This window comes from Rana temporaria, chromosome 3 (genome assembly GCF_905171775.1).
Source record: "Rana temporaria chromosome 3, aRanTem1.1, whole genome shotgun sequence".
NCBI classification, from domain to species: domain Eukaryota; kingdom Metazoa; phylum Chordata; class Amphibia; order Anura; family Ranidae; genus Rana; species Rana temporaria.
Genome location: NC_053491.1, coordinates 241,045,018 through 241,060,781, shown reverse-complemented (window position 1 = coordinate 241,060,781; position 15,764 = coordinate 241,045,018).

Genomic DNA, 15,764 nt, shown 5'->3' with positions numbered 1-15,764 from the left:
AGCGGATATCCGATGAAAACGGTCCGCACCGTTTCCATCGGATATGTCCGCTGGCGGATTTTGATCTGATGGCTGTACACACCATCAGATCAAAAACTGATCCGCGGATAAATCCCAGCGGACAGATCCGGTTGTGTGTACGGGGCCTAAGTCATACCATATACCAATCGTTAAAAAGGTAAAAGAGTCATTGTTTTCAGGACTAGACCAGGACAGAAAATGCCCAGACCAGGCCTGGGCATTTGGACTGAGCAGACCTTTTTTTGCGTTTGTGGGGTGGTTGGTGATGTGGAGCTAGGAGAGGAGACAGGCATGGTCGCATAGGGGGAGGTGAGCAGCGACTGCTGTCTGTGTAGCCCTGTCTGGACCGTGGTTAGCCGCTTACCTTCTGCTGTGTGGCCTGATCATCAACAAACCATGAACTGGTACCGGTCATCAGCCTGGGGGTTGGGAACCCCTGCATTAGCCAGCTTTTGTTAGGACATGTGGTTCGGCAGCCCTGGCCCACCGGGCAAATGCTCGGTGTGCCTTTTTGTGCTGAACCAAAAAACAACTGCAATAAACTAAAGGGTTTGTGCTTAGAAAACCCAGCAAACATGTCCTGCTTTTGCCAATTGCACCTCAAAGTAATAGTGTATCAAATATGGGCAGCATGACTGTATCATAAGCCATTAAAAGAGCTATGGTGTGGAATCCGTTACAGAGGACGCATAGTAGCCCATTATGTGACACTTAACCGCAGGAGAAGCCCGCAATGTCCCCGTCTTCCTCGCTAGTAGCGAGCGGCCATTCTTCACCCCTATTCCTTCCGGGGCCGCGAACTCCGGCACTGTGACTGGCCGGAGTCCCGTGACTGACGTGACTGTGACTGTAGGGAGCCGCCTTTAACGGCATGACCCATGATAGAAACGGCACAGCGTGCCCTCTCTAACTCCGGCGCATGCGCAGAAGAAATCGGCCAACGCCGATTTGCAAATATCTCCTAGACCGTGCAGGTCTAGGAGATATTTCAAGCACCTACAGGTAAGCCTTAATCTAGACTTACCTGTAGGCTAAAGTGGTTGTAAAGGGTTTACAACCACTTTAAGTTTTAAAAGATATGAGTTTGTGGTGCATTTTCTCTCAATCCAAATTATTCATTTCAGGATGAGGCACAGTTTACCAGGTTGTGTCCACGGTATCACCCTGTGTTGACATACAAATCAAGTCATTCTTAATAGTAGAGTTAGATGGACTTTACATAAATGACTAACAAATTAAAGCATAACTCAAGCTAACACATTTTAAGCAGTCACAAAAACAGATTTTTCCTTTTGGGATGAAGGTTTTACATAAATGAATAAAAGCTGACCATTGTAAGTACCCTTAAATGATTTGTCTCAACCCTCTAACTGCTACTTTTGCTGCACAGCTTGGTAAAGAAAGTTGAAAAAGAACAGAAGGCTCAACAGATTAAAAAAAAAACTGGAGATGGGTAATAAAGGAAAACTTTTTTTTAAAGTATTTTGTAATTTATTGTTAGTAAAAATACTTTTTCCCATTTTGAAGACAGTTATAGTTATTTAAAACTGCAACAAATATACATAGAAATATCTTTATCAATCAGTTCCGTTCTGGCAAAGCTTTCATCAATATCTACAGAACAGAGGCAGATTAGGTTATTAAATATTGCCCCACAAGCTCTACAGGTTACCAGGAAGGCATTTTTTTATTACTAAAATTGGATTTCCTGGCGGGATTGGGTTGGGGATTTTCCCTTCCCATTGTCGCTGGTTTGAATTAATAAGCTTTGTTATATGTTTTTCTTCTATTCTTCTCTTCTTTCCTGATCTTTTTTCTTTGGTTGCCAGACTACAGACACAGCTTTCTGTTTGCCCCGCTCTGGGTCCCAATCTAGCTCGTGGACTGCATTCTCGAATCCTACGCCTCTCATCGCTTGGGGTAAGTTCATATAGCTACACAATGCTCCTTTTCCACAATGGTCATGCCACATAACCCTACTCTCCCTCCACCACTCAGAATTGTCTCCCACAATGTTCAGGGCTTAAATTCCCCGGTTAAAAGAAAAAAGGTGTTCCAATCCTACCATTCCCAAAAAAATGGAGGTAGTTCTCCTACAAGAAACCCATTTTCCTATCAGTTACTCACCCTCATTTGTCCACACTCATTATCCACAATTTTTCTTGGCAAACGCTGAGGATAAGACTAGAGGGGTTGCAATCCTCTTCGCTAAGTCCTGTAAGTTTAAATCCCTTTTGGTACACAAGGACCCTGACGGTAGGTTTATTTTGGTAAAAGGGATGTTGGATGAACAATTATTTTCTTTTATTTCATACTATACTCCTAATAGGGGCCAACTTAAATTTTTTCAATCAATGTTTAACGTTTTGGAAACACTCTTGGAGGGGATAGTTATATTTGGGGGAGACTCCAATGTTGCGTTCGATCAAAGTCTTGACAAATCCAGGTCACTAGCAACGCAGTTAACCCGTCCCACTAGAAACAGCTCCCGGATAGCAAAGTTGATATTTCAACATAGTTTAGTGGACATTTGGAGGGAATTTAATCCTTCTAAAAAGGATTATACTCACTTTTCAAATCCACACCGGTCCTACTCGAGGATAGATCACATACTTGTTTCTTCGAGACATGTCCTCTTGATCGTCAAAGCTTATATAAAAGATACGGCCCTTTCAGATCACTCAATGGTAGTCTGCTCGTTACGGGGCCAAATAGGTGACCGTCGCTTGTCCCACTGGAAGCTTAACGAAACCCTTTTAAATAGTCCCATTATGGTATCGGAAATCGAAAAGGCATTGCAGGAATATTTCCTTATGAATGATGTTGAAGGAATCTCGGCTGAGACCTTGTGGGCTGCACACAAGGCCACGATCCGAGGTAAGCTAATTCAGGAAGCCTCTAAATTGAAGAAGGATAAAGCCTCGGACGTAGAAAAATTGGAAAAAGATTTTGCAGACTTATGTAAACAACATAAGAAAGATCAGACAAAAGTCCAGACTTCTCAGCTGGACGCAGCCCGATTGGCTTTAAATTTAGCTCTCACAGTGAAGGCTGAGAGGTCCTTAGACTGGAGTGGTGCGAGATTCGCTCTTATTTAGACAAACTTCCCATTCCTTGCCTGCATGTGAGCCATGTTGACCTTCTGGAGGCTCCTATTTCCACGAGGGAAACCTTAGAAGTGATCAAAAATTTGAAGGGAGGTTCAGCTCCAGGGCCGGATGGCTTCTCGACTCCCTACTATAAAACTTTTGCGGACACCCTAACCCCTCACCTTACTAAATTTTTTAATTTCAAAAGAATGGGGGAGGCTATGAGGCATTCATTTCCGTTATCCCCAAACCGGACAAAGATCCTGAACATGTTGAAAACTACAGACCCATCTGCTTGATCAATAATGATTTGAAAATACTCACAAAAATTTTAGCTAACAGGATACATTCATTTATTACCCATTATGTTCATAAAGACCAAGTCGGTATTATTCCGGGGAGACAGGGTCCGGACCAAGTTAGGCGGGCGGTTGATATTATTTCGGTACTGCAGTCGGGGTGGGATGGAGGTCCTTCCGAGGAGGGTTTACTCCTGTCGTTGGACCTTCAGAAAGCTTTTGACTCCATCTCGTGGCCATACTTATTTGAAGTACTTAAACGTTGGGGGTTCGGGGAGAGTTTTCTGGGGCTACTACAATCCTTGTACTCTGGACCACAAGCGAGGGTCAAATTGCAGGGATATTACTCTGATCCCATTAGGATAACCAGAGGCACCAGACAGGGCTGTCCCTTATCTCCACTGATCTTTGCCATAGCAATAGAGACCCTGGCCATAGCTATCAGATCTAATAGTGATATTAATGGGGTTCGCTGTGGACAGCGAATTCACAAGTGCGCTCTATTTGCGGACGATCTTCTTCTCTTCGTCACCTCCCCAGAAACCTCTCTGCCTGTCATTTGTAGGGAGCTTGAATCATTTGGACATGTCTCTAGGTTACGGGTTAATATGCACAAATCACAAGCATTGAACATTAATTTACAACCAACAGTTGTAGAACAGCTGAAATTTTCATTCCAATTCCAGTGGGCGGATTCCTCTATTCGATATCTGGGGATAAACTTAACTCCCAAGTTCGAACACCTTTATCAAGCTAATTTCCCTCCCATGTTCCGCAACCTTGAAACTGACCTCCAGACGTGGGCTAATCATAGAATCTCGGAGAAACCGGATTGGATTGAGATGGAGGGTTAGGCAATTCCTAATCGCCAGTAAGATGACCTGCTCTGGTGTTCCCAAAAATCGAGACCGGCCATCATGTCACTTTCATTGTCGCAATCTTTCAAGCTATGGGACGATTTACGGTACTCTCCCTCTTTAATTTCTGATATGCGACCGTTGGCTAATCTCTTTCAAATTTCCCATTTCAATCCAGAAATGGACTTGGAGGAATAAGCCACGCCCCCCTGACTTTACTCGCTACGAGCGCTGGTGTAATCAGGCAACAGTCCAAAGAGGTGGCATTTCCATTATATACACTTCGCTATCGGAACCTACATCCAAGTTTTCTTATATGGAGGCGTGGGAGAGAGACCTGCAGATGACTTGGGACCTGGAGGAGTGGCATAAGGTAGGGACGAGAGCTTCTAGAGGTCTTATTAACATTTCTTTGATTAAAGCTAACCTAAAGGTTTTAATGAGATGGTATCTGGTTCCCTGTAGGCTGGCAGCAATGTTTCCAGCCGCATCTCCATTATGTTTCCGAAATTGTCAAGCACAGGGTTCCATGCTACATATTTGGTGGGAATGCCCTAAAATCCGGGGATTCTGGAACAAACTGTTTGCTCTCATCAGGAAGGTAACCGGTGTTCCTGTTCCAAAATCCCCCCAGATAGCTTTACTGGGGGTCCATGTTCACAAGTCCCTAAATACACTCAAAAATTAATAGCTTTCATGCTTACAGGTGCAAAAATAACGCTGGCCGGAGCTTGGAAACAACCATTAGTCTCTGTCCTGATGGCTAAGAGGAACATTTTGTGGATCATGCACCAAGAGAAAATGGTCAGTTCAATACTGAATTCCTCCAAAACCTTTGAAGCGGTTTGGGAACCCTGTTGCTAGACATATAGGCATATCTATCATTTAACTAATCCAAGCGCTTTAAGCAAACACATACAGTCTGTAGCTGGCAACATGGCTCTATCCTCGCTCTTTTCCTCGCTCTATTACTGTCCTCTTTTCTTTTCCTTTTCTTCTTTTTTCTTCTTTCCTTTTTATTTATTATTTTATCATGTTACTACTGCGTCTGATAGCAGTCAGTTTCGATGTATTGGATCACACTAGAGATTTTATCTTCTACAGTGACACGACCATTGGAAATAATACTTTAACTCAAATGTTATTTTCAAAGATACCCCAGACTTCACCGAGCCACGGGAATATGTTAATGTATTCCCTATCCTAGGATTGCCTCACGGCTCTGGAGATTTCAGTTATTCCGGAGCTGGGTGTGCAATCCCGCCTTCATTGGGCACATCCTACGAGCTTAATGTTCTCGTCAGTTCTTGGCACAGTTTGAACCCATAGGGGGTGCCGGGTCTGATGTTAGTACTAAGTGCTATTTTTTCTCTGTCTTATTATTGCCTTATTCCGGGTATTCTTTTCTTTTTCTTTATAACTCCAGGCTCAAAGTTAAGAGAGACATTCTATTCTATGTAGAGTGATGATTTTATTCTAAGTTGAATTTATGATTTTGAAATGTATGTATACCATTCAGCCCCAGGTTGTTCTGGTGGCACTTACAATGTACTGTACTGCTTTTCAATAAACTTCTTTTGAAATTGAAAAAAAAAAAAAAATTGGATTTCCATGCTAAAGAATGAGTTACCAACTTGGCTCTTTTTAACGTGTGCTCTTTTAAAAATTACCCTTCAACTGAACTTCATTGGGTAACAATCACTGTTTCAGTAAATCAGCTCCAGCCATATTTAAATTTTCTGATATTGTGTATATGCAATCGATGGAACAGAATCCCCTCAAATTAAACATTTGAAACACACACTGAAACTCTAAGAGCCCATTCGCACAGGGACGACTTTGGATTCGACTTCAAGTCCCTCCCAGTTGTCCCTAGTCGCCTCAAGTCACGCTGCCTGAGAAAATCAATGTAAGTGAATGGGAGCCGTCTTAATGCACACTACTGCAGTCGCTCCGAATTCAGAAAAGGTTCCTGTACTACTTCAAGGCAACTTCTAGGCGACTTGTAGGCAACTTGTACCCATTGATTTTAATGGAAGTCGCCTCAGAAGTCGGATCACTGTCTTAACTGAAGCAACAATACAGGAAGAGAGCATACATTTCTCAGGCAAACCCCTCCCTCCCCCTCCCTCCCACAGAGCTGATTGTTGTTTGATTGGCCACTGGAAAGCCTCCTGTCCTGGAGGCAACTTGAAGTTGCCTTGTAAGTTGCCTCAGGTCGCACTGTGATTCATACTCAAGTCATGTCCAAGTTGCCTCCCGAAGTCGTGCTGGAAATCGTGTTGCCCCTGTGTGAATGGAGTCTAACTATATATCAAAGAATTTAGATTTTTAACAGCCCCTGATGTATCCATATCTGTTAATTACCCATACTATCACACAGAGAGCTTGTTAGTCCCCTTGTGTTAACAATAAATTTAAATAATAAAAAAAAAGAATGAAAAAAATAACATTTTACTAGAATAAATAAAAGTAATAAACACCTCTCTTTGCCAATCCCTCCACTGGCTTTCCATTACCCAACAAATAAAATTCAGAACATTAATAACATACAAATCCATTTACAATTCTGCCCTGACCTAGATCACCAGTCTTGTCTCCAAATATCGCCCAAATCGTCCTCTCTGCACTTCCCAAGACCTCCTGCACTCTAGCTCCCTTGTCTCCTCCTCCAATGCTCATCTCCAGGACTTCGCCAGAGCCTCTCCCATCCTCTGAAACATTCTACCCCAATCTGTCCAGCTCTCTCCTACTCTATCCACTATTAGGCGATCCCTGAAAAAATCTCTTCAGGGAAACTTATCCTGCCTTCAGTTAATAACTAAATCTTTTATTTCTCCCATCAGTTCATCCCTCACAGTCATTGCCTTTTGCTCCACCAGCCCCTCCCTATTAGATTGTAAGCTCCAGGGAGCAGGGCCCTCCTAACCCTCCTGTATTGAATTGTATTGTTGCTGCATTGTCTCTCTTTATATTGTAAAGTGTTTCACAAACTCTTGTCACTATATAAATTCTGTATTATAATAATACAAAAAAAATGTAAGTACCCCCATCCTCCCTGAATGCATGCATGCAAATGGGAATGCGTGCATACTGTATATCCAACATGCAACATGTAAATAGCGATTGCACCACACATGTGAGGTGTCACCAAGAACATCAGAGTGAAAGCAATAATTTTAGGGCCATAAATAGCAAAATAACTTTAAACTGATAACCTGTAAAGGCTTTTAAAGCCTCATCTTTAAAAAGTTTTAGATACCACAGTTTGTCGCCATTTCTCAGATGCATGCAATTTTCAGACTTGACATGTCTGCTATCTATTTACGCAACACAACATCATCTTTTATATATTGCAAAAAAAATAAAAGTATATATATTATATTCTGTCTGTGAACACTAAAATAAGATTTAGTATATTTTTTTCCTGATAATTTGCATTTGATAAATGGCGGCGCAAATATAACGCGACATAAAACAATTGCAAAAGATATCCCCATTTTATTCTACAGGCCTCTGCTTTCAGAAAATCTATAATGTTTGGGGGTTCTAAGTAATTTTTTATAAAAAAATTATGATTTTAATATGTGTGTGTAGAATAAAAAAAATGCCCTGGACAGCAAGTGGTTAATCTACTAAAAGGGCAGAGATACTTAGTGAGTAAGTCCGTAAAGATGCGTTCACTTCGCTCATCCAGTCATGTGCTTGTAAAAATCTTGTGTTTCCAATTTCCCTTACACATGATTGGGTATTTAAAGGATCACTAAAGATATATATATTTTTTTTAAAATAACAAACATGTCATACTTACTTCCACTGTGCAGCTTGTTTTGCACAGAGTGGCCCCGAACCTGGTCTTCTGGGGTCCCTCTGTGGCTGTCTCGGGTCCCCCCTGCAAGGACTCAACACCTTCATGCGAGCGAGCATTGTGTTGAGTTCTTGCGGGCACGCTCCGGTGATACAGCCGGCGGCCATAGCCGCTCACTGTGTCACTCGGCCCCCCCCCCCCCGGCACACCGCATCATTGGATGTGATTGACAGCAGCGCCATGCTGAGCGGCGAAGAGGATGTTGCGGGACTTTCGAGGGGTCGGGTAAGTATAATGGGGTGCTGGGGGGGCTGGTATTGTCGGATGTTTTTTCACCTTAATGCATAGAATGCATTAAGGTGAAAAGACGTTTACCTTTACAACCCCTTTAACCACTTGCTTACTGGGCACATATACCCCCCTCCTGCCCAGGTGAAATTTCAGCTTCTGGCACTGCGTCGCTGTAACGGACACATGCATGCTGCCGGGACAGTTATGATCTTCGTGCAGGGGGACTACAAGGAACTGCATGGCTTGTCACAAGTGGATGTACCGCATTGTATTCTGAGCTCAAAGGGTTAATTGGACAAGTTTCTTTTCATTGTTGAATGCTAATGTTCCCTTCGCATAGATAATGAACTCTTCTTTTGTGTGCAGGTAAACAGCCCCCCTGTGAGGTGTATGCTGATGGGGATTATGTGTGAGTGATAATTGTTTTAAAGGTTAATTGAATTCTATGTGCCTGGCCAGGAAATGTTAAGTGGGGTGAGGTGCCGAAGCGTCTAGAAACTGGCCAAGTGATTAATTCAAGGAGATGTCATTGTTTCAGGGGGTCTGTGTTGAAGCCCCCTACTGGGAAAAGGGGAGGGCGGAAACTGTCATTGTTCTTGTAACAGTTGTAACCAGATATAAGCAGGTGAAATATGCCAAATAAAGTGAGTCTGCTTGACCCTTCAAACGTAGCACGTCTCGTTTAATGGAAGGGCGTTCGATGGGATATACCAGCGGTACCTGCATATCGCAGCTTGCCAGGGAAAAGGACGTCGCCAACGGCTGAGACCCTCACTACCAGTGGGTAGCCGTTACATTGGTTGGCAGCAGTGGGATGGTCCTTTTATCCAAAGAGCAAGTTCTGAATGGAGTCGCAGTACGCCAGGCTGAAAAGATCCACACTGAAAGATCTATTGGAGATTCGTGGTAGGAGCGCCAGCAACAGACCACGGAGGGAGCTGATAGCTGTACTGCTGGAGCTGGACGAAATGGATGGATCCATGGAAGGAACGGAGCCCCTTGCACCGGTCAGCAAAGAAGATGTAATTACTGGGATTGTATAGCGGAGATTATCCTTGTATCCAGAAACGTCCGTGGAACTTATCAACCAGCTGTTCCGGGAAGCAAGGGAAGAAATACAAACGAAGAGGGGACAAGAACTGGAACTGGTAAGAGCGAGACAGCCCATTACACCTGCAGTTCCTACCCCCCCACCTGCTGCTACAGGAAAGAAAATACCGTTCACTGCATTCAAAGCTTTTGTAGAAGGTGAGGAGGAAATCGATGGATATTTGGCGGACTTTGAGAGGCAGTGCTCACTACACCAGGTACCACCAGACCAATGGGTCACTATTTTGTCGGGGAAATTGTCGGGCAAAGCCAATGAAGCCTTTCGGGCTCTCGCTCCAGAGGATATTTTACAATAGCAGCAAGTTAAAAAGGCGCTGCTAACCCGATATGCCGTAACGCCAGAAGCCTACCGCCGGCGCTTCCGGGAGTCCAAGAAGATGGCTGTGGACTCCCACATGGAATGGGCCAACCAGTTACAAAGGGTGGCATCCCTTTGGGTCCAAGGGTGCAAGGCCAACACCGGGGAGGAAGTATTGCAGCTGTTCCTAATGGAACATTTCTTTCAAGACCTAGCCGCAGACATACAAGACTGGGTACGAGATCGCCGGCCCGCTAACTTAAACGAGGCGGCTCGGCTAGCAGATGAGTACGCGGAAACAAGGAAAGTAAGCCAGGGTACTACACGGCTGGCTCATAAGGTAGAACCGCGTACTCCAACCGTCACCCCACGCCCAGAGTTTCGGGCTCCAGTCCCACCACGTCCTCAGGGGCCTAGCAACTACCCCCGGGATTCGCCTAGGGTGACGTGCCATCACTGCAGCGACACTGGACATATTGCTCGTTATTGCCCTTTGAGAGCTACAAATAACAATTGGAGACGCACAACACCCAACACAGAGGTCACTCCATCACGTCCCTCTGCGGCCCACTGCCTGGAGACCGAGGGGGGCCCGGAGGAATGTCTGGGAATTTGGTATGAGGCAGACCCAATACAAGCGGCCTCTCCGGATAACCGTCAGCATCACCGTCAGGAGGTACGAGTGAATGGACAAGTAGCACAAGGCTTAAGAGATTCCGGGACTACTATCACTCTGATTCAAAAACATCTGGTAAAGCCAGAGAACGTGTCCACTCGCACAGTTGCCGTCCGGGTCGCAGGGGGTGCTGTATTTCGCGTACCCACCACCCGGGTGCACTTAGACTGGGGAGCCGGGTCAGGAAAGACCACAGTTGGTATCATGGACAACCTACCTGCCGAGGTGGTGCTGGGCAACGACATTGGCCCTCTGACTTCGGCTTATTTACCTACACCTGCTGCTGCTTGTCCCGTGACCACCCGCGTTGCTGGAATCAACCCGCTTGCTGCTGAGAACCGGGTAAGACTACCTTCCCCGACATGTACTGTAGATCCGGCACAATATCACAGTCTAAAATGGGAATGTGACAAGTTGGCCAGTGAGAAATCAGAGATGCAACGACACTATGTCATGTATTATGAGATGTCCCGTGGCTTGAACATTGAAATGCACAAACAGGCGGAAATTGTCGAAAAATTAAATGGGATTTGCATCCAGGTGGTGCCGTATCTGTCCCAAGAGCATCAGCAACAGGTTTTGGGAGCCATTGAGAGAGCAAAGCAAGTGACTGTTCCAGAACTGAATTCCATTATTCACCTTCACCATCAGCTACCGACCTGGTAAGCCAATGGGAAGGCTGACGGACTGTCCAGGCAAACGGAACTTTTACCCTAACAGCAGACCGGACATCCCCAAGTTGATCCGAAAAGGATCAATCCGGGTCTGCCGGAGTGTTCCACAAAGGGGGAGTAGTGTAACGGACACATGCATGCTGCCGGTGTCATGGTCTTACCTCTCTCCTGTCTCCTTCGTTTGACATGTGCTGGCGGCCATCTTGGTTTCTGGGACTCTTGTAGCCTCCCACCCTGCGGCTCCTCCTTCCCACTGGGAGGAGCTGGATGCCTGGCTCACATATATAGGAGCTCTGTGGCTTCAGTTCCTTGCTTGGTCCTCCTGTGTTCACATGCTTCTAAGACTGCTGCTGCTTCTGGTTCCGATCCTGGCTTCGTCTGACTTCCCTGCTGGTTCCTGATCCTGGCTTCGTCTGACTTCCCTGCTGGTTCCTGATCCTGGCTTCGTCCGACTACCCTTCTGGTTCCTGACCTCTGGCTTCGCAAGACTCTGTTTAACCATCCGTTTGGACTTTTGCTTTACAGCTTGATTTTCAATAAAGCCTTCTTATTTTCACTTATCTCTTGTTGTACGTCTGGTTCATGGTTCCGTGACATTAGGACCAAGCCATGAATTCTGACGGTACAGGGCCATTCTCGCTACCCACGCTGGTTGCCAGACTTGATCAGCAGGATTACCTGTTGGGTCAGTTCGCCGTGGCGTTGCAAACCCTGCTTGAACGCACGGCTCATTTCGCTCCCGTTGCCGATAGGTCGGTTGTCGCTCCTGGGCCCGCTCCTACTGCCGCTCCGGTTGTTGCGCCAGAGTCTACCCCGACACCTGTTGTTGCGCCTGCGGTGTTTCGGGGTATGACCGGTTCTGCCCCCCTTCCACAGCGATTTGGGGGAGAGCCAACTCAGTGCCGAGGTTTCCTTAACCAAGTGGGCATTTATTTCGAGTTGCTGCCACATGCCTTTCCCACTGAGAGATCAAAGGTGGGCTTCTTGATCTCGCTGCTCTCGGACAAGGCCTTGGCCTGGGCCAGCCCTTTATGGGAGAACAACAATCCGGTGGTTGCCAAGTTTTCCGGTTTTGTTGCTTCTCTTCGGAAGGTATTCGATGTGCCGGCTCGCGCCGCCTCTGCTGCGAAGCTCCTTATGTCCGTCAGACAGGGTTCACGATCCGTAGCCGAATACGCCATTGAGTTTCGTACCCTGGCAGCAGAGGTGGGCTGGAATAATGAGGCTCTGGTCGCTGCTTTCTCTCATGGTCTCTCGGATGCCTTGAAGGATGAGGTTGCAGCTAAGGACCTACCAGTGGAGCTCGAGGCTCTTATTTCTTTCCTGATTTTGATTGACACCAGACTCAGGGAGAGACCTTCCTTTAAGGAGAGCCTGCGGAGGCCTCCTAACAGTTTGGCGCCTACGTTTGCTGTCCCACCCGTGCCTCCCTCTCCTCCCACGCCTCCTGGGGTTGACTTGTCTGGGGGTGAACCCATGCAGCTGGGGTTTGCTCGCCTGTCCGAGGGGGAGAGGGTACTCCGGAGACGCGAGGGCCGATGCACGTACTGTGGTCTCGGTGGGCATTTTCGGTTGGCATGTCCGAACCGTCCGGGAAACGCTCGCACCTGAGATCCTGTCGGGGGCAGATCTTGGGTGGAGTCTCCTCGTCCCCGGTTTCCCGTGTTGATAAACCACTGATCACTGTTGTCCTCTCCTGGGTCGGGGGCTCGGTGACGACCCAGGCGTTGGTGGACTCTGGTGCTGGTGGTTTTTTCATTGATAGTGAGTTCGCTGCCGCCAATTCCATTCCTCTGCAGGCTCGAGGTTCCCCGCTGGCTCTAGAGGCGATAGACGGCAGACCCCTCCAGCCGTCACACGTGACTCATGAGACCCTTCCAGTGGGGATAGCCATTGGTGCCGTTCACAGAGAGTCAGTCTGCTTCCAGGTTATTTCGTCTCCACACTACTCGGTGGTCTTGGGGTACCCCTGGCTCCAGAAGCATAATCCGACTTTTGACTGGAGATCGGCCGAGATCCTCTCATGGTCACCACAGTGTGGGGCTAGTTGCATCCATGGGCCTGTCAAGTTGCTGTGTACTTCCTCGGACTCTCTGTTGCCTCCTGAATACGAGGAGTACCGGGATGTATTCGATAAGGTGCGCGCAGTTGCCCTACCTCCGCACCGCCCATACGATTGTGCCATAGTGTTACAACCTGGTGCCGTTCCTCCTCGCGGCAGGGTCTATCCACTGTCGGTTGCGGAGAATGAGGCCATGGAGGAGTACGTGATGGAGGCGCTGTCCCGTGGTCACATTCGCAAATCCTCGTCCCCGGCAGGGGCTGGATTTTTCTTTGTGAAAAAGAAGGGCGGTGAGTTGAGGCCTTGCATCGATTACAGGGGCCTTAATCGCATCACGATCAAGAACGCTTACCCGATACCCTTGATTTCCGAGCTGTTCGATCGCCTTAAGGGGGCCACGGTCTTTACCAAACTCGACTTGAGGGCGGCATATAACCTGGTAAGGATCAAGGCGGGCGATGAGTGGAAGACCGCGTTTAACACCAGGACCGGTCATTATGAATCCTTGGTTATGCCCTTTGGGTTGTGCAATGCGCCCGCAGTCTTTCAGGAATTCATCAACGATGTTTTCCGTGACCTGTTGCAGCAGTGTGTGGTGGTCTATTTGGATGACATCTTGGTATACTCTGAATCCATGGAGGCCCACATTCTGGATGTCAAGCGAGTGTTGCAACGGTTACGAGAGAACAAGCTGTTCGGTAAGCTTGAGAAATGCGAATTTCACCGATCCCAGGTAACCTTCTTAGGTTACATCATTTCCGCTGAGGGGTTCTCCATGGACCCTGAGAAGGTTTCGGCTGTCTTACAGTGGCCTCAGCCCAGTGGTCTTCGTTCCTTGCAGCGCTTTTTGGGCTTCGCCAATTATTATCGGAAGTTCATCAGGGACTTCTCCATGCTGGCCAAGCCTCTCACGGATCTGACCAGGAAGGGCAGTAATTCCCAGGTCTGGCCGCTCGAGGCCATCCGGGCTTTTGAGGCCCTAAAATCCGCCTTTGTGTCGGGCCCGATTCTGTCTCATCCCAACCCTGGGTTGCCCTTTGTCCTCGAGGTGGACGCATCTGAGACGGGAGTAGGCGCCCTTCTGTCTCAGCGTAGAACACCAGAGGGTCCGCTGCTTCCTTGTGGGTTTTACTCCCGGAAACTGTCACCCGCGGAGTGCAACTATCAGATTGGTGACAGGGAGTTATTGGCCATAGTGCAGGCTCTCAAGGAGTGGAGGCACTTGCTCGAGGGCTCCGTGGTTCCGGTTCTCATCCTGACGGACCACAAGAATCTGACCTACCTTTCTGAGGCCAAGAGATTGACACCACGTCAGGCCAGATGGGCTCTGTTCTTGTCACGTTTTAATTACGTGGTCTCCTACCTACCCGGTTCCAAGAACATCAGGGCGGATGCCTTATCACGGCAGTACTCCGAGCTGTCCAGGGAGGAATCTATACCGACTTCGGTCATACCTCCGAATCAGATCCTGGCCGCCATTCGCACCAGCCTGACCTCTCCCCTTGGTGAGCAGATTTTGGCGGCTCAATCTGGTGCTCCCTCTGGGAGACCCAACGGCAGATGTTTTGTGCCTGAGGAGTTGCGCACTCGGTTGTTGCGAACCTACCATAACTCCAAGACCGCGGGGCATCCTGGTAAGAATCAGCTGTCCTGGGCTGTTTCACGTCTGTTCTGGTGGCCTTCCCTACGTTCCGACATCGCCGCATATGTAGCGGCATGCTCCGTTTGTGCCCAGAGTAAGTCCCCTCGGCACCTTCCGTTGGGCCTGCTGCAACCCATAGCCACCGGGGAGCGCCCATGGTCACACCTGGGGATGGATTTCATTGTGGATCTCCCTGCATCCCGAGGCCATACGGTCATTCTCATGATTGTGGATCGGTTTTCCAAAATGTGCCACTGTGTTCCTCTCAAGAAGTTACCCTCTGCACAAGAATTGGCCACGATTTTTGCCTGGGAGGTCTTCCGGTTGCACGGTTTGCCCAAGGAGATAGTGTCGGATCGGGGGAGTCAGTTTGTGTCCAGGTTCTGGCGCGCCTTTTGCTCCCAGTTGGGGATTCATCTCTCCTTCTCCTCGGCCTACCACCCTCAGTCCAATGGGGCCGCAGAACGATCCAATCAGGCCTTGGAGCAATTCCTTCGTTGCTATGTCTCCGATCACCAGGACAATTGGGTTGACCTCCTGCCTTGGGCTGAGTTTGCCAGGAACACGGCGGTGAACTCTTCCTCTGGGACGTCTCCCTTCATGGCCAATTATGGGTTCCAACCTGCCGTGTTACCGGAGGCATTCTCTCCCCAGGATATTCCGGCTGTGGAGGATCACCTTTCCGTCCTACGCGCCTCTTGGGTACAGATCCAGAAGTCCCTTGAGGTCTCTGCGCAGAGCCAGAAACTCCAGGCTGATCGCAGACGAGCGCCTGCTCCTTCCTACCAGGTCGGAGACCGTGTATGGTTGTCCACTCGCAACCTCAACCTTCGAGTGCCCACTCCCAAGCTGGCTCCTCGCTTTGTTGGTCCCTTCCGAGTGCTTCGCAGGGTAAACCCGGTAGCCTATGCCCTTGCGCTTCCTCCTGGCATGCGGA